This window comes from Paramisgurnus dabryanus, chromosome 9, assembly GCF_030506205.2.
Source record: "Paramisgurnus dabryanus chromosome 9, PD_genome_1.1, whole genome shotgun sequence".
NCBI classification, from domain to species: Eukaryota; Metazoa; Chordata; class Actinopteri; order Cypriniformes; family Cobitidae; genus Paramisgurnus; species Paramisgurnus dabryanus.
The window spans coordinates 1,833,260-1,852,790 of record NC_133345.1 but is presented as its reverse complement, the minus strand read 5'-3'; the positions used below and the strand labels follow the sequence as shown (position 1 = coordinate 1,852,790).

Genomic DNA, 19,531 nt, shown 5'->3' with positions numbered 1-19,531 from the left:
ATCGCTTCTCGGCCTTTTGGCTAAGATCAAGTGTAGTATCTGTTCTTATCAGTTTAATGTCTGATACGTCTCCTATCCGGGGACTATATGTTAAATGGATTTTTGACCTTCGGAAATGGAAGCGGAGCTTGCTCCTTCCACTCCATGCATCAACATGGTATTGCAGTGTTTCCATGAATGGTGCGCTCCCCATCTCGGGGATAAATAAGTCAAGTATAAAAAAAAGAATTTGCTTCTTTTGTGCGTGAATGACGGTGTTTTTTCTAATCCGTGTGTTTTAAAATTGCTGTGATTTCGTTGGCTTTATTGGTTTAACGAAAAGCTTGCGTGGAAATGAACACGCTGATAAAGAAATGTTTTTGTAATGTATTTAATTAATTTCTTTACAAGTTTGCGGAGGTGATACGAGGACGAATTAAACATCCTCGACACAGCTGAAGGCGCAACAAAAGCGAACGAGACCGATTGGAATGTTAAAAACACCTGAAAACTTTTTTCACTACCCTTCATACTACAGCTGTCGAAAAACCACAGCAACGTCGACAGACCTGGAAGCATAGCTGTACTTGTTTAACTCACAACGACAACGGGTAAGTCATTGAGCCCTGTGTTTTTATTTATCCACGTTCTAAAATTGCTATGCTTTCGTTGTTTCTTGATTGCTCTGTACATTTTTTTTTGTTTCTATTCCACGTAAAGTTACTTTGTAATAACGAAACCATATATTTGAATGCGCAATTTAAATCCATTTGATTTAAATTGTTTCACATATTTCACTCTACACGGTTCAACCGGGCTGGAAACGGAATAAAAACAGGGTAGATCTCGAAGAATGTTTGGTCTCAGACGTGGCTTCGTGCGCTTTCCACCTGGTCACACACAGTAAATGAAATGTTAGTCGGACGGCCTCCGGGGGCGCCGTCGATGTGATCGGTCACAGGAAGATGCGGCCGTCTGGCCTCAAAGGGTGTCGCTCATACTTACCTGGCAGGGGAGACACCATGATCATGAAGGTGGTTCACCCAGGGCGAGGCTCAGCCATTGCACTCCGGTTGGGCTGACCCTTTGCGAATTCCCCAAATGTGGGAATCTCGACTGCAAAATTTCTGATAGTGGGGGACTGCGTTCGCGCTCTCCCCTGACCTTTGTGTTAAAAATAGATTCGCTTGTCGTTTTACGTAAAATCCAAGAGACGTCTAACCACGGCCCAAGAATACATTAGTCATCAAAAAAGCGGCTATTCAACGACTACATAACTTTTAATAGACAGCGAATAAGTGTCTAGGCTAAAACAAGGCTTAATTTGGGCTGTCAGTGAAAATCTAATAGCCGTTTGACCATTCCAAACGAATAGACTAGCCATTAAATAGAACCACAATCAAACGGCTACATGTCTAAGAGCACAAAATAATGCTTAGATGATTCTTTTACTTCCAATATAAGAGGTTCTCGGGAATGGCAATCATCCAAACTAATAAATTATAAAGGCTTTTATAAGAAAATGACAACAGTTAAACAACCTAGACAGCGTTGGGCAATACAAAATGCTAATAAATACAAGACAAATTGAAATATTGTACATGCATGTACATTAAACAAGCCAACAAATCTGCCAATGGGCTACGACAATTTTTCTTGAATTAAGTGTTTATATCTAGATTTGTTTCTTACCCCTTTGGCAGATTTATTTGCTTGTTTTAAGCCCAAATTCTGAGTTTTTTCTCCCTAAAGGCTAGGTTTATTTTCTTAGGGCATTTTGCTCATCAAAAAATGCATCTTATTTTAAGACTTTCTAGATATTTGTATAGTTAAAACAGTTCGAAATAACAAGTAAGAAATGATTTTTTGCAATGTATTCATTCATTCGCTACCCTTCATACTACAGCTGTCGAAAAACCACAGCAACGTCGACAGACCTGGAAGCGTAGCTGTATTTGTTTAACTCACAAAGACAACGGGTAAAGTATTTTCTTGATTACCTAAATGACTTGCTGTAGGAAAATAAGTTTAGGTTTAAGGGGGGAAATACAGTTTAAAGGGATATTTCAATTTATGATGATAATTCTGTCATCATTTACTCATGCATACAGGCTTACAACAACACGAGGATTAGTTTTTTTCTGAGTAACACAAAAGAAGGTATTTTGAGGAATGATGGTAAACCCACAGCAGATAGTCACCATTGACTTCCATAGTAGGAATAAAAAAATATGATGGAATTTAATAGGTACCATCAACCGTGTGCTAACCATCACTTTGCAAAATATTTTCTTCATCATTTATCACGATACTTCCAAAATATTTTTTCCTACTAAGTCAATATTTCATTATTTGCTTTACAAGCTTAAAAATGATGGTGACAGGATTCCATGGTAATCACAAACAGGTAAACAAGTAAAATAATCACTATTTACTTTTAAAGGCATTTTGAAAATTGCTTGCTTATGCTGGGAGTAAAGGTATTTCATGCAAAAGGTATTTCCTCTTTAAAAGGTAATGTATGCTTCTTTTAAAGCTGACACATTTGCCACATTAAAATAACAGAAATGTGTACTGTTTAAACTTTTTGGAGCCGGTGTGTCTGTGTTCTTGGGGCACACATCTACATGTAAAAGCAGAATTGCTTATTATTCTTCTCTATTTCTTGTATAGGTCAATTATGAGTGAAGAACCGTTCACCAAATGAAGACCGCAGCCAGGTGACGGGATCCTGTGGTAATCACAAACAGGTAAACCAGTAAAATAATCATCATTTAATGTTAAAATAATTTTGAAAATTGAAGTTCTGTGTGTTCTTATTGTACTTTATTTATTTCTGCAGGTAAGCACCATACCGTAAGCTTCATTCCCTTTATAACAGGTAAGGTTCATACTGTTTTATTCTTTTGTACTGTTTTATTCGTACTGTTTTAAATCATTCAGTAAATGCAAAGTTAAACTGATGTGTTTTTAATCTAGATTTAAAAGTGTCTACTGTTGAAGCACATCTGATCTCTTCTGAAAGCTGATAATAACTGAATGCTGAGGCACCTTGTTTTGAGTGAACCCTTGTTTTTTCTAAATGACCTGATCCTATTGATCCGAGTAATCGGTTTCATATTCGATTAGCATATCTGTCATGTATTGTAGCCATGAAGTGGTTTTTAAACAAGAAACAGTACTTTTTAAATCCATTGACCACATGGGCGGAAATCCCGGGGGGGTCGGGGGGGACAGGACCCCCCCTATCTGAGGGTTGTCCCCCCTAAATTATCATTAGAATATGTGTATTGAAAATAATTTAATGATTTATAATACTTAAACTAGTTGTGTAAGAAGTGAAACAATACAAATGCAAACGGAGCAACAACAAAAAAACGTTTTAAATATTTGGATTCCCCCTCCCTTGCCTCACAGTGGTTTGGTCCACTGCCCACGCCCCTTTTACCTCACCACCACACATTCCGGTGGTAGAGAAGTGTACGGAGCCGACGCGTTAATAAGCTATATACAATACAACGTTTCCCATCACTTATCAGTTTATCCTCATATGTTTTAAAACTGGACTATTTTGACATATAAACATGAACATATTTCGTTTTCTGAGAACAGAAGCAGATAAACGATCAAGAAAACATTTTTATGCATTCATGCAGAGGTGAGGCAGAGCTGAAAGTAACAAATTACATTTACTCACCTTGCTGTAACTGAGTTTTTTGTGTACTTTTACTTTGAGTAGTTTTTAAAATCTGTACTTTACTTTTACTTAAGTATGTTTAAAGTATTGTTGGTTACTTCGCTACATGTTAAATCATATCCGTTACTGAGTAAAAATAAATAAAAAAGTAAGGTGATAAAGACGCGCCACGGTCGGATGATTGATTGATGGGCGGGGGAACGCGCAAAAAGAACCATGGAGAGGGACGAGACAGGCGCAGGCTAATGCAGACCCTCAATTCAATTCTTACGAAAGAAACCCCTGGCCATTGACGCAAAGCGATTGTTTCATTCAGGTAGGGTTCATGCTCTTGAGTACGGAGTTTGAGAATTGCCGACCGTGTTTAACCGCTAATTTGCACGATGCATTTTTAATACATGCGCATTATCTTCCGAGGTCTAGCAGCTTCGCGTCAAGTCAAACAACTTGAGAACGTCCTCGAGAATGCGCAGATCATTAGACATTGCAGAGAGAGAGAGAGCGCGAGAGAGATAGATTGAAAGACATCAGGTACACAGGTCTGGGAGCTAATAAACGTGTAAAGGATGTATAGTGTATAGCCATGGCACTCATCTCATTATATGTTCATTTATGTATATAGTTTAATAACAATGTATGTTACCAGCAATACATCAATTACAACCTTCATATAATGATTGTATTTACTAGCTGCTGACCTCATATTATTTTTGCTTCAAAAGTGCATAACTCACCTGTAAAAATCATTAAATAATTCCATAAATGTTTCTTAGTTATAAAAAGCTTTTTATTTTATTAACATTTGTTATTGCACTTTAATTGTAGAGATGTTTACAATTAAAAACATAGTTTGAGATGTATATATCCTTCCTTTGTGAACTATACTAGAAACCTCTCCCCGCTGTAAAAAAGTAACTCTTAAAATTAAAATGACTTTTTACTTGAGTAGATTTTTAGACCAGTAACTTTACTTTTACTTAAGTAAAATATTATTAAAGTAACTTTACTTTTACTTAAGTAACATATTATTAAAGTAACTTTACTATTACTTAAGTAGAAAATTGTATTACTCTTTTCACCTCTGCATTCATATGTATTAAAATTAAATTTGCGTCCGTTCATAGAGAAAGAGAAACGTTTTCTATCTGTACCCATTTCCTTGCAAGTACAATTTTGCCTGTATTATTGGTGTCCCCTTCAAAAATTGTTCTTGAAAAATTTTATGTTTATTGTCCCCCCCAACATTTAGATGAGATTTTCGCCCCTGATTGACCATTGCAATAATCGGCCCTGCTGGTGATGAAAGCATGAACAAGTTTCTCTAAGTCCTGTCTTGAGACAAAACCTCTAATTCTGGCAATATTTCTGAGATGGTAGTAAAAGCAGAATTCCTTATTATTTTTCTCTATCTCAGGCTCTACGGCATATATGTCATGATTTTATTTGTCTATTTATATGTCTATTTACAAGGACTGCCTTGGCCAAATGTTATTGTTAATTAATATTGAAGCAGTTATTTAACATAGGTCCTTTGAGTAGTGATTTGTGTAATGATCCATATATCTATTTTTATGTATATTTTTAACTTAGGAATGTGATTTTAAAGCTCATATTTGTTATTGTATGACACCTCTCATGTTATGAAAGTAAAAAATAAATGTATTTTCTGATGTCTTGCATTTCTGTTTTTAAACTGTTAATCCTTATCAAGTGCTATACATTAGAAAGTGGATATAGAGTGAAATGCACACGGTGAATAATGAACGCAGACCTTCAGTGCCGGACCTCTGACCCGCTAACCTCCATCCCGACAGCCAGCGCCTTCTCCGGATGCCATTGCGGTATCGCTTCTCGGCTTTTTGGGTAAGATCGAGTGGACACCGGGGACTACACGTTTAAATGGATTTTTGACCTTCGGCTATGGAAGCGAGGCTTGTTCCGTCCACTCCGTGCATCGACTCTGGCGCTTTCCGGGGACAAATAAGGTGAGTTTAAAATCAGAGTTTGCTTCTTTAGTGCGTGGTTGCCAGTTTGTTTGCCAGTCCGTGGTCCATAATACGTTCCGCGTTCGTGGTCTCTCCATCGCTCAGTACTTTTCTGTGTTTCTATTTTACGTAAAGCTAACACCAAAACGATTGTGGAAGGCGCTATATAGATTGTTCTCAAAGAAAAAAAAACGAGAAACAAACCCATGTGAATATGGGTCAAATTATCTAGGCGGAGCACTTCGTTCAAAGAAAAACGCAACAGAATTGTTTGCGTTGAACAAAGACAATGGTGCCTGCAGACATCGAATGTGTATTGTGGATAAAAAATGGCCAGTGGGGTGGGACAATTTTTCTTGAATTAAGTGTTTATGGGAAAAGTTCACGAATTTTTTCTTACCCTGTAGTCAGATTTATTTGCTTGTTTTAAGCATAAAATAACAGGAGAAGAAATTGTGTAGGGGGAGCAGAGGGTTTTTTTTCGTTCAAAGAAAAGCAGCGTGGCACGAATGAATGTTTGGCTGAAATGCTATCGTAATTTCCCCCTTAATTTTCCTTACAAACATGAAACCAGAGAGAAGGGTCAGTTGGCATCGAATTGCACCTTGTATTCGGTGATTGATTGAGGAAAAATATGCGTATGTGTATATATATACTTGTTTTGTTGAACAGAGACAATGGCCGCGTGCTCCAGCGTCACCTATATGCCTATTTCACAAAATGGCGGCTTTGACCGGAAGTAGGGAAAACATCGTTCAGGTTGCACCACTACGATGGCCACTCAATATAGTATGGACTGACAGCTGCTTTGTTTTCTCCTACACATGAATTTACTTGTAAAAATAACAATAACAGATATTGTCGATTGGTGTTATATTATTTTTTTAGCATTTCGTATTATCAAAATATATCATATGTTAGACAGCTTATCAATTTTAAATAAAATAACGAGACATACATAACTATTCGTGTCTGCTCCCGTTTATTGTAATGAGTGTGCACATTTGGAGAAATACTTAGACATTTTACTTCTTATTTCTTTAGACTGAATAATTATTTCTTATTAATTCCAAAGTATGCGACCCGATGATCTAATCGTGGTGTATGTGCTATTCCTCGTTTGTTTGCCTGCATCCATTGCTTTACGGCTTGCTTGTTGCGTTTAAATGCACATTTGATTTCTTTACCAGCATTGGATTTAGACCATTCAATGAGAAGAGTTAACAGCGTTTATTATGATTGATAAGCCCTCAACGGAGAATGAGGTCGGCATACATTAAAAGCCTTATTTTGTTTTTATCGTGTGCCTTCCAAAATGTATGCGACGAAACTTAAATCACGCAAAATATGAATGGTAACTAGACGTGCTTGTTGTGTGCAAGGAGTGCATTTATTTGTAAACTTTTGCTAAATCAAAATGGTTTATTTGTATTTGCTTTTTACCTGGGTTTTATCAGGTTCGCAGTCGGGACATTTTTAATCCATAGTGTATGCATAATTAATTTCAAAGAAATAAGAAGTAAAATGTGTAAGTATTCCTCAAAATGTGCTTTGGACTAAGTCCCCCGTCATCACAGCAAACGGGAGCAGACCCGAATAGGTATGGCTAGTTATTTTATTAAAAATTTCCAGCCGTCTGTAAATTTATGTTTGAAAGAAAAAAGTAAATTAATATCTTACTTACTGTTTTTGTCTTGTTTTCTAGTGAATATCTGACAATGCTTAAATGGAGATACATTTACTTGGTAAGCAAAGTGGCTTAAGATATTATGTATTGTAATAGAAAATTGTTATAAAAACGTTTTGTTTTTGCTGGGAATTCTTGTATATATTTCACAGCTATATAATTAATTATAATAACGCACTTTTTGTTGATAAACATGTTAAAAAATACATTAACACATAATAATGTGGCAACAAATCAAATGTGCATTTAAATGCAACAAGCAAAAATAAATAAATAAAGCAAATGCACGGAAAAGAAACGAGGAATAAAAGAAACACCGCGATAAAAAAAATCAGATCGCATACTTTGTAAAATAATTGAAATAAATTATAAAAATCAACAGGTTTATATTTAAAACAAATAAAAAATATCTGCCAGCGGGGTAAGAAAAATAAACTTAATTCTAGTTTCAACTTAATTCAATAATAAACTCAATTTAGGTTTATTTTTCTTACCCCACTGGCAGATATTTTTACTTGTTTTAAGCCTTAACCTATTACATTTTAGAATTTATTTCAGTAAACAAGACTTAAATTCTAAGCCACTTTGCTTATTAAGTAAATGTATCTCGATTTAAGAATTATTTTTTAACTCGAAAACATTAAGAAAATACTAAGTAAACGAACAAATTGGGATGTTCAAAACACTTAAATATTTTTTTTCACTCTACCCTTCATATTACAGCTGTCGAAAAACCACAGCAACGTTGACAGACCCGGAAGCCATGATACATTAGCAGTTTTTAAAATAAGTTAAATCTAGAATCCTTATTGGTTTTAGATACTTTAAAGCAATGAATGATCTTCTTTCTTTTGAATTGATTTGGTATTATGGAGGAGCTCTGTGTCTGGTTATTGAAGATGATTTGTTCTTTGCTCCTATGTTGGCTTATTTTTTTGTTATTTCCGTTACTATATATATTTTTTTCTTTGTTTTTTCTGATTTGAGGTTATGAAAATGTTTTAATTTGTAATAAAGGTTTTTTGAAAATTCTAAATTCTCTCTATCTCTCTCTCTCTCTCTCTCTCTCTCTCATGAGCGTGGATCAGATCCTGCATTAAAACATGAACTTCTGATTTGCTAGCTCAACGTTCTACCTCTGGGTTATACAATGAGAACGTATAGAGTTAAATGCCCGCTAGCCTCCACCCCAAAAGCCAGCGCCTTCGCCGGCTCCCCCTTTGGCTGCGTCTATTCTAACACGGTATCGCTTCTCGGCCTTTTGGCTAAGATCAAGTGTAGTATCTGTTCTTATCAGTTTAATGTCTGATACGTCTCCTATCCGGGGACTATATGTTAAATGGATTTTTGACCTTCGGAAATGGAAGCGGAGCTTGCTCCTTCCACTCCATGCATCAACATGGTATTGCAGTGTTTCCATGAATGGTGCGCTCCCCATCTCGGGGATAAATAAGTCAAGTATAAAAAAAAGAATTTGCTTCTTTTGTGCGTGAATGACGGTGTTTTTTCTAATCCGTGTGTTTTAAAATTGCTGGGATTTCGTTGGCTTTATTGGTTTAACGAAAAGCTTGCGTGGAAATGAACACGCTGATAAAGAAATGTTTTTGTAATGTATTTAATTAATTTCTTTACAAGTTTGCGGAGGTGATACGAGGACGAATTAAACATCCTCGACACAGCTGAAGGCGCAACAAAAGCGAACGAGACCGATTGGAATGTTAAAAACACCTGAAAACTTTTTTCACTACCCTTCATACTACAGCTGTCGAAAAACCACAGCAACGTCGACAGACCTGGAAGCATAGCTGTACTTGTTTAACTCACAACGACAACGGGTAAGTCATTGAGCCCTGTGTTTTTATTTATCCACGTTCTAAAATTGCTATGCTTTCGTTGTTTCTTGATTGCTCTGTACATTTTTTTTTGTTTCTATTCCACGTAAAGTTACTTTGTAATAACGAAACCATATATTTGAATGCGCAATTTAAATCCATTTGATTTAAATTGTTTCACATATTTCACTCTACACGGTTCAACCGGGCTGGAAACGGAATAAAAACAGGGTAGATCTCGAAGAATGTTTGGTCTCAGACGTGGCTTCGTGCGCTTTCCACCTGGTCACACACAGTAAATGAAATGTTAGTCGGACGGCCTCCGGGGGCGCCGTCGATGTGATCGGTCACAGGAAGATGCGGCCGTCTGGCCTCAAAGGGTGTCGCTCATACTTACCTGGCAGGGGAGACACCATGATCATGAAGGTGGTTCACCCAGGGCGAGGCTCAGCCATTGCACTCCGGTTGGGCTGACCCTTTGCGAATTCCCCAAATGTGGGAATCTCGACTGCAAAATTTCTGATAGTGGGGGACTGCGTTCGCGCTCTCCCCTGACCTTTGTGTTAAAAATAGATTCGCTTGTCGTTTTACGTAAAATCCAAGAGACGTCTAACCACGGCCCAAGAATACATTAGTCATCAAAAAAGCGGCTATTCAACGACTACATAACTTTTAATAGACAGCGAATAAGTGTCTAGGCTAAAACAAGGCTTAATTTGGGCTGTCAGTGAAAATCTAATAGCCGTTTGACCATTCCAAACGAATAGACTAGCCATTAAATAGAACCACAATCAAACGGCTACATGTCTAAGAGCACAAAATAATGCTTAGATGATTCTTTTACTTCCAATATAAGAGGTTCTCGGGAATGGCAATCATCCAAACTAATAAATTATAAAGGCTTTTATAAGAAAATGACAACAGTTAAACAACCTAGACAGCGTTGGGCAATACAAAATGCTAATAAATACAAGACAAATTGAAATATTGTACATGCATGTACATTAAACAAGCCAACAAATCTGCCAATGGGCTACGACAATTTTTCTTGAATTAAGTGTTTATATCTAGATTTGTTTCTTACCCCTTTGGCAGATTTATTTGCTTGTTTTAAGCCCAAATTCTGAGTTTTTTCTCCCTAAAGGCTAGGTTTATTTTCTTAGGGCATTTTGCTCATCAAAAAAATGCATCTTATTTTAAGACTTTCTAGATATTTGTATAGTTAAAACAGTTCGAAATAACAAGTAAGAAATGATTTTTTGCAATGTATTCATTCATTCGCTACCCTTCATACTACAGCTGTCGAAAAACCACAGCAACGTCGACAGACCTGGAAGCGTAGCTGTATTTGTTTAACTCACAAAGACAACGGGTAAAGTATTTTCTTGATTACCTAAATGACTTGCTGTAGGAAAATAAGTTTAGGTTTAAGGGGGGAAATACAGTTTAAAGGGATATTTCAATTTATGATGATAATTCTGTCATCATTTACTCATGCATACAGGCTTACAACAACACGAGGATTAGTTTTTTTCTGAGTAACACAAAAGAAGGTATTTTGAGGAATGATGGTAAACCCACAGCAGATAGTCACCATTGACTTCCATAGTAGGAATAAAAAAATATGATGGAATTTAATAGGTACCATCAACCGTGTGCTAACCATCACTTTGCAAAATATTTTCTTCATCATTTATCACGATACTTCCAAAATATTTTTTCCTACTAAGTCAATATTTCATTATTTGCTTTACAAGCTTAAAAATGATGGTGACAGGATTCCATGGTAATCACAAACAGGTAAACAAGTAAAATAATCACTATTTACTTTTAAAAGCATTTTGAAAATTGCTTGCTTATGCTGGGAGTAAAGGTATTTCATGCAAAAGGTATTTCCTCTTTAAAAGGTAATGTATGCTTCTTTTAAAGCTGACACATTTGCCACATTAAAATAACAGAAATGTGTACTGTTTAAACTTTTTGGAGCCGGTGTGTCTGTGTTCTTGGGGCACACATCTACATGTAAAAGCAGAATTGCTTATTATTCTTCTCTATTTCTTGTATAGGTCAATTATGAGTGAAGAACCGTTCACCAAATGAAGACCGCAGCCAGGTGACGGGATCCTGTGGTAATCACAAACAGGTAAACCAGTAAAATAATCATCATTTAATGTTAAAATAATTTTGAAAATTGAAGTTCTGTGTGTTCTTATTGTACTTTATTTATTTCTGCAGGTAAGCACCATACCGTAAGCTTCATTCCCTTTATAACAGGTAAGGTTCATACTGTTTTATTCTTTTGTACTGTTTTATTCGTACTGTTTTAAATCATTCAGTAAATGCAAAGTTAAACTGATGTGTTTTTAATCTAGATTTAAAAGTGTCTACTGTTGAAGCACATCTGATCTCTTCTGAAAGCTGATAATAACTGAATGCTGAGGCACCTTGTTTTGAGTGAACCCTTGTTTTTTCTAAATGACCTGATCCTATTGATCCGAGTAATCGGTTTCATATTCGATTAGCATATCTGTCATGTATTGTAGCCATGAAGTGGTTTTTAAACAAGAAACAGTACTTTTTAAATCCATTGACCATTGCAATAATCGGCCCTGCTGGTGATGAAAGCATGAACAAGTTTCTCTAAGTCCTGTCTTGAGACAAAACCTCTAATTCTGGCAATATTTCTGAGATGGTAGTAAAAGCAGAATTCCTTATTATTTTTCTCTATCTCAGGCTCTACGGCATATATGTCATGATTTTATTTGTCTATTTATATGTCTATTTACAAGGACTGCCTTGGCCAAATGTTATTGTTAATTAATATTGAAGCAGTTATTTAACATAGGTCCTTTGAGTAGTGATTTGTGTAATGATCCATATATCTATTTTTATGTATATTTTTAACTTAGGAATGTGATTTTAAAGCTCATATTTGTTATTGTATGACACATCTCATGTTATGAAAGTAAAAAATAAATGTATTTTCTGATGTCTTGCATTTCTGTTTTTAAACTGTTAATCCTTATCAAGTGCTATACATTAGAAAGTGGATATAGAGTGAAATGCACACGGTGAATAATGAACGCAGACCTTCAGTGCCGGACCTCTGACCCGCTAACCTCCATCCCGACAGCCAGCGCCTTCTCCGGATGCCATTGCGGTATCGCTTCTCGGCTTTTTGGGTAAGATCGAGTGGACACCGGGGACTACACGTTTAAATGGATTTTTGACCTTCGGCTATGGAAGCGAGGCTTGTTCCGTCCACTCCGTGCATCGACTCTGGCGCTTTCCGGGGACAAATAAGGTGAGTTTAAAATCAGAGTTTGCTTCTTTAGTGCGTGGTTGCCAGTTTGTTTGCCAGTCCGTGGTCCATAATACGTTCCGCGTTCGTGGTCTCTCCATCGCTCAGTACTTTTCTGTGTTTCTATTTTACGTAAAGCTAACACCAAAACGATTGTGGAAGGCGCTATATAGATTGTTCTCAAAGAAAAAAAAACGAGAAACAAACCCATGAGAATATGGGTCAAATTATCTAGGCGGAGCACTTCGTTCAAAGAAAAACGCAACAGAATTGTTTGCGTTGAACAAAGACAATGGTGCCTGCAGACATCGAATGTGTATTGTGGATAAAAAATGGCCAGTGGGGTGGGACAATTTTTCTTGAATTAAGTGTTTATGGGAAAAGTTCACGAATTTTTTCTTACCCTGTAGTCAGATTTATTTGCTTGTTTTAAGCATAAAATAACAGGAGAAGAAATTGTGTAGGGGGAGCAGAGGGTTTTTTTTCGTTCAAAGAAAAGCAGCGTGGCACGAATGAATGTTTGGCTGAAATGCTATCGTAATTTCCCCCTTAATTTTCCTTACAAACATGAAACCAGAGAGAAGGGTCAGTTGGCATCGAATTGCACCTTGTATTCGGTGATTGATTGAGGAAAAATATGCGTATGTGTATATATATACTTGTTTTGTTGAACAGAGACAATGGCCGCGTGCTCCAGCGTCACCTATATGCCTATTTCACAAAATGGCGGCTTTGACCGGAAGTAGGGAAAACATCGTTCAGGTTGCACCACTACGATGGCCACTCAATATAGTATGGACTGACAGCTGCTTTGTTTTCTCCTACACATGAATTTACTTGTAAAAATAACAATAACAGATATTGTCGATTGGTGTTATATTATTTTTTTAGCATTTCGTATTATCAAAATATATCATATGTTAGACAGCTTATCAATTTTAAATAAAATAACGAGACATACATAACTATTCGTGTCTGCTCCTGTTTATTGTAATGAGTGTGCACATTTGGAGAAATACTTAGACATTTTACTTCTTATTTCTTTAGACTGAATAATTATTTCTTATTAATTCCAAAGTATGCGACCCGATGATCTAATCGTGGTGTATGTGCTATTCCTCGTTTGTTTGCCTGCATCCATTGCTTTACGGCTTGCTTGTTGCGTTTAAATGCACATTTGATTTCTTTACCAGCATTGGATTTAGACCATTCAATGAGAAGAGTTAACAGCGTTTATTATGATTGATAAGCCCTCAACGGAGAATGAGGTCGGCATACATTAAAAGCCTTATTTTGTTTTTATCGTGTGCCTTCCAAAATGTATGCGACGAAACTTAAATCACGCAAAATATGAATGGTAACTAGACGTGCTTGTTGTGTGCAAGGAGTGCATTTATTTGTAAACTTTTGCTAAATCAAAATGGTTTATTTGTATTTGCTTTTTACCTGGGTTTTATCAGGTTCGCAGTCGGGACATTTTTAATCCATAGTGTATGCATAATTAATTTCAAAGAAATAAGAAGTAAAATGTGTAAGTATTCCTCAAAATGTGCTTTGGACTAAGTCCCCCGTCATCACAGCAAACGGGAGCAGACCCGAATAGGTATGGCTAGTTATTTTATTAAAAATTTCCAGCCGTCTGTAAATTTATGTTTGAAAGAAAAAAGTAAATTAATATCTTACTTACTGTTTTTGTCTTGTTTTCTAGTGAATATCTGACAATGCTTAAATGGAGATACATTTACTTGGTAAGCAAGGCCGCTTCTCGGCCTTTTGGCTAAGTTCAACAGGACGTGACTGCGATCGACTTCTCTGTTTAGAATACAGACTATTACCTGTCAGTGGTTTTAGTCTCTTCGGACAGGGATTATATCCGGACTTTACTTGTGAACGTCAGTTTTTCCAGTTTTCTTTTGGATTTACGTGGTGGTTTTTATCCTTTATTCAGGTATCTTTTACAGCTCGCCGGGAAGGAGAAAATACACCAGCGTTCACAGGTAGAGTGCCTTTTACTTATTTATTCGGCTGTTTTATCATTTATCGTCCTTTTATTTTTTTAGTTATTTATTGCATCGTTCTTTTAAATATTTATTGGTGGTTTTTCTCCTATTTTTAAAAGGCTGTTGGTGCCTCCATCATGGCGGCTCGCGCCGGCGTGCGGAGGCACCACAGTGTGCGTTTTTCTTTTATTGAGAAAGACGGCACATTACCCCAAATGTCCAGATTAGATTTTTCCCGCAAACTTATACAACAAAGCTTAAAGTTCACGCCGAACGATTTAAATTGTATAATTTCTCTACCTTTTAATAAGGGGTTTGACGTGAGTTTTAAGACGGCTGCGTTGTTAAATGACTTTTGGTCAAGGTTTCAGAGTGTTACGACCCTCTTCTCCATTTTTAAAGTGGAAAAACTGACTGACAACACCAATAAAGTGGTAATTGTCAGGATGTTTAATGAAACCGTTAATGGAGAAGACATATGCACATGGTTGGGGAGATATTGCTCTGTGAGAGGACAAGCCATGAAGATGTTTGATGAGGATGGCATATGGAACTGTTCCTGGAGGGTCCCTATAAAACAATGGGAAGACCCCCAGGGGTTCCAGGGCCTGAGACATCTGCCATCGGTGATTGTGCTTGGAGAAAACAGAGGCTACATTTATTACCAAGGAATGCCTAAATTATGTCGACGATGTGGTGAGATGGGACATTTAATTGAAGCCTGCCAAAAGCCTTTCTGTGGGAAATGTAGAGAAATTGGGCATACTTTTGAAAGTTGTCCCAATGGCAGGAAGTGCAACCTCTGTGGAGAGTTTAATCATCTTTACAGAGATTGCCCTAAATCGTTTGCCAACAAAGTAAAAGCTAACAAAATGGCGGCTCAGGGTAACGGTCGAGATAACGAGGAGGCGGAGCCACAAAATTCAAACTTCCCGCCAAGAACTGAGATTGAAGGAGAGGTGGAGGGGGAGGAGGAGCCACAGCCAGTACAGAGAGAGGAAGGTAATGAAGTGGAAGACGGTTTAGAAAGTAAAAACCAGGAAAATGAAAAAAGTGTCGAAGAGAATGGAGAAAGTGAGTTATTGTTAAGTTTGCCATGTGCTCAATTGACAAATAAAAAAAGGGTAGCTGAGTCACCCCTTTCAAAAGAATTGAGGAAACGTGATCGGATGGGACTTGTGTCAGATTCCTCCTCTTCCGGGGACCTGAACAGGATTTTCCCAACCGATTCTCCCAATGAAGTTTCTTTTCTGTCAATAGAGCTGAAAACATCTACCCCTAGAGCTATTAGCTCGGGGGTGAAACAGGTTAACCCTCCTGATCCCTCTCTCATAGGGATAAAGGAAGAACCTGTTTCACAGGAAATTGAGTTTTTAGGCTAACAGCTTGGTTTTAAATTGTTCTCATGTTTTAGAAAATACTTTTGTAATGAATTTTAAAGGCTCACATTTTTTACATGATGTTTTAATTCCTTTTTAAGCTTATGCCTTTTTTACCTAATTTATTAATCATGGCTCTCACAATTTCAACAATTAATGTAAGGAGTGTGAGCTCCACGGTCCGAGCAAACACTATTTTATCCTTTTTAAAATCTCAAAAGTCAGATATTTTTTTACTACAAGAGTGTGCTTTACCTTTTTTATCTAGTTACAGGAGATGGGAGGAGATTTGGACGCCGGGACCCTCAATATGGAGCGGGTCCAACTTCAACAAAAATGATGGAGTCGCGATTTTAATAAATAACCCTCACATCCTGGTGAAGGGGAGCACGGTGGTAAGAAATGGACGGGCTATTTTAGCAAACCTGACTTTTTTAGATAGAGATTTTAATGTCTTTAATTTGTATGGTTTTACAGGTAAAAATGATAGGTATGAGCTTTTAGAGGAACTGCAGTCCCACATGTTGGGGAGGATACCATTAGTGATGGGGGGAGATTTTAATTGTGTTTTAGCAAAGACTGATAGGAAAAGGGCGGGGGAAGATTTTAAGTTTGACAAGACGTCAGTTTTATTGCAAAGTTTAGTTAAGGATTTTAAATTGACTGACTGTTTTAAGACTTTGCATCCAAGAGAGCTGGGCTACACCTGGGTCAGTGGTGATGGCACCAACGCCTCTCGTATTGACTACATTTTTGTACGTGATTGCCCGCCAACTGATGCTATATTAACACCTATGTTTTTTTCCGATCACGCTATGCTGTCTTGCACCATTTCTTTCAATACAAAACTGACAGTAGGGGGAGGGATCTGGAAAATGAATTGCTCCCTGTTGCAGGAGGAGGAGATAGTTAGTGATTACAGGGAGCAATTCAACGAATGGCAGACCCTCCAGGACTTCTTTGACTCACGTGCACAGTGGTGGGAAATGGTAAAACACCGGACGAGACTGTTTTTTAGAAAGAAAGGCATTGAAAAAAAGAACAAAGAAAAGAGACGCATGTCGGGACTGCAAAAAAGATTACAAAGGTATTTCAAGTTGGTAAACGAAGGGTTTGATTTTAATGAAGAGCTAAAGGAGGTTAAAAAAGAAATGGCTGAGTTAGAAAAACAAAGAAACAAAGGGTTGATTTTAAGAAGTAAGGAAAAAGATCTGGAAGAAGGCGAAAAGTGCACAAGATATTTTTTTAAGAGGATTTTAACAAATAAAGCGGTAATAACCAAATTAAAAAATGGGGAGAAGGAAGCCAGTAACACAGAAGAGATATTAAAAGAAGTAGAATCATTTTATGCAGATTTATACAATAAAAAAGAGGTAACCGAGGAAGCCATAGGAAATATTCTGGGAATTTTAGAAAATAAAATTGAAAATGAGTGTGCTATTTTAACCCAAGATTTTACTTTTTTAGAGCTTACAAAATGTATGAAGGATTTTAAAACAGGTAAGTCGCCGGGAAGTGACGGCCTTCCCGTGGAATTTTATTCAAAATTTTGGGACATTTTAGCACCTGAACTTTTAATGATTTTTAATGATTTTGACAGACTAGACCGACTACCTGACAGTTTTAGACTAGGTATTGTTTCGCTTTTACACAAAAAAGGAGATAGAACAGACTTAAAAACATGGAGACCAATCAGCCTTTTAAATTTGGATTGTAAACTTTTTAGCAAGCTGTTAGCGGCACGCATGTCCATGTTTTTAAAAGACGTGATCCACCCGGATCAAGCGTGTGCTGTGCCCGGGAAGAGGATCACAGACAGCCTAATATTGATCCGAGATGCCATCTGTTTTGCGAGAGACAGAAACATTGGCCTTATAGTGTTAAATTTAGATTTCGAAAAAGCTTTCGATCGTGTCTCGCACCAGTACCTATTGCAGGTACTGGAGAAAATGGGTTTCCCAGGGAGGTTCTTAGAATGGGTGGCATTGCTGTATAATGACATAACCAGCAAAATTCTAGTAAATGGGCATTTAACAAAGGCTGTTAATATACACAGCGGCGTCCGTCAAGGGTGCCCGTTATCCCCGCTCTTGTACGTGGCATGCATTGAGCCACTGGCACAGCTCTTGAGAAGGGACCAACGGATCGAAGGACTTAGACTACCGGGAGGTTTGATAACAAAATGTGTTTTATATATGGATGATGTGACTATTTTAACGACTGACTTTTTATCTGTCCGAAGAGCTTTGGAACTAACAGATTTTTATGGACAGGCCTCAGGCTCTAAATTAAATAGAAACAAGTCTGAGGCCCAGCTCTTCGGACAGTGGGATGACATAAATGTGGGAGGACTGGACGTGACTTTGAGGAATACTGACATAAAAATTCTAGGCGTAAAATTTGACAGGGAGGGTGGTGGACGTGGAAATTGGACAGATACTTTGGGGAAAGTAAGACAGCGATTAGGTTTGTGGGGACTAAGGACTTTGACAATGGAAGGAAAAATTTTGGTTTTTAAAGCAGTGATTTTACCTCTGTTTTTATTGTTGTGTTCTGTTTTTAGCCCCCCCAGGTCTTTCATTTTAGCAGTGGAACGTGCTGTCTTTTATTTTCTCTGGGGGTCCAGGTGGGAGAGGATAAAGAGAGAAACCGTCAAAAAACGAAAGGAAAATGGAGGCAAAGGACTCCCAGACCTTGGTCTTTTCCTAGGGAGTAATTTTACTGCTTTACATTTGAAGTATGCCACATCCCCATCCAGTGAAAAGACCACAGCAATAGTCAAATTCTGGATGGGGTCGTATTTACGCTATTTAAAAATTTTAACAGTAGATCTTAGAACCCCAGTGTCTTTTAACTTGCCAAAAGAATATGCTTTTATTAAGAAATTTCTAAGGAAACATGACTTAGAAAGTGAAAATTTGAATGTTTTAAAGGACCATAAAATGATTATCTCTGTTGTGCAGGACCGGGAGAAGGTGAGCCCAGTACCAGGCCTAACGGAGATTGAGGCAAAAACAGTATGGAGGAACGCAGCCCACCCTGCCCTTCAGAACCATCAAAAGGACCTGATGTGGATGGTGGCCCATGAGATCCTACCGACCAGGGCGGTTATGCACTCCCGCGGCATGGCCGCCAACGCAAAGTGCCCACGGCTCGGGTGCAACCACGAAGAGACCGTGCGGCACGTCCTCTGGGAGTGCGGCGCTGCACAGGACCAGTGGACCGCGACCGGCCCCCTGGTTTTCCCGTGCCTGCCAGTGGGTGGGGTCCAGATGGACTATAATCTCGCCGTCCTAGGGGTGGGCCGGAGGACAAAGGAATTAACATCGGAACAGTTCACGACGCTCTGGCTCACCCTGAACGCTATAAAGCTTGCAATCTGGACTTCCAGAAACCTGCTGGTGGGGAAACGGGTGACGGTGCCCCTCCACGCCACTATAAGGACGGTTGAGAACTTGCTGCAGGGGCACCGCGCCTAATCATTCGGATGGGGGGGCCGGGGTTGCCACAGAGAGGGTCCTGGCCGCCACCGACCTTGGTCGCCCGTAGATGTACCCTCACCACTTTCGGCTACGGGAGCAGCGGGCCAGAGGGTACGGATCTCCTCTGGGCCCCTGAAACCGGGTTTGATTGCCTGGGACTGAAGGGTGAGAGTGGGCCCATAGGGAAGG

The 19,531-nt window shown here is 38.1% G+C and overlaps 4 non-coding genes across 4 annotated transcripts; all 4 read left to right on the top strand.

Annotated features, from left to right (window-relative positions):
* LOC135764419 (U2 spliceosomal RNA) lies at positions 1 to 191 on the top strand. Its single transcript, XR_010539967.1, has one exon. It is a non-coding gene; the product is annotated as a U2 spliceosomal RNA (small nuclear RNA).
* Positions 192 to 976: 785 nt separating this feature from the next.
* Positions 977 to 1,141, top strand: LOC135773034 (U1 spliceosomal RNA). The gene has a single exon (XR_010543368.1). It is a non-coding gene; the product is annotated as a U1 spliceosomal RNA (small nuclear RNA).
* A 7,452-nt stretch (positions 1,142 to 8,593) lies between these two features.
* LOC135764417 (U2 spliceosomal RNA) lies at positions 8,594 to 8,784 on the top strand. Its single transcript, XR_010539965.1, has one exon. It is a non-coding gene; the product is annotated as a U2 spliceosomal RNA (small nuclear RNA).
* Positions 8,785 to 9,569: 785 nt separating this feature from the next.
* On the top strand, positions 9,570 to 9,734 carry LOC135764494 (U1 spliceosomal RNA). The gene has a single exon (XR_010540041.1). It is a non-coding gene; the product is annotated as a U1 spliceosomal RNA (small nuclear RNA).
* Positions 9,735 to 19,531: the final 9,797 nt, after the last annotated feature.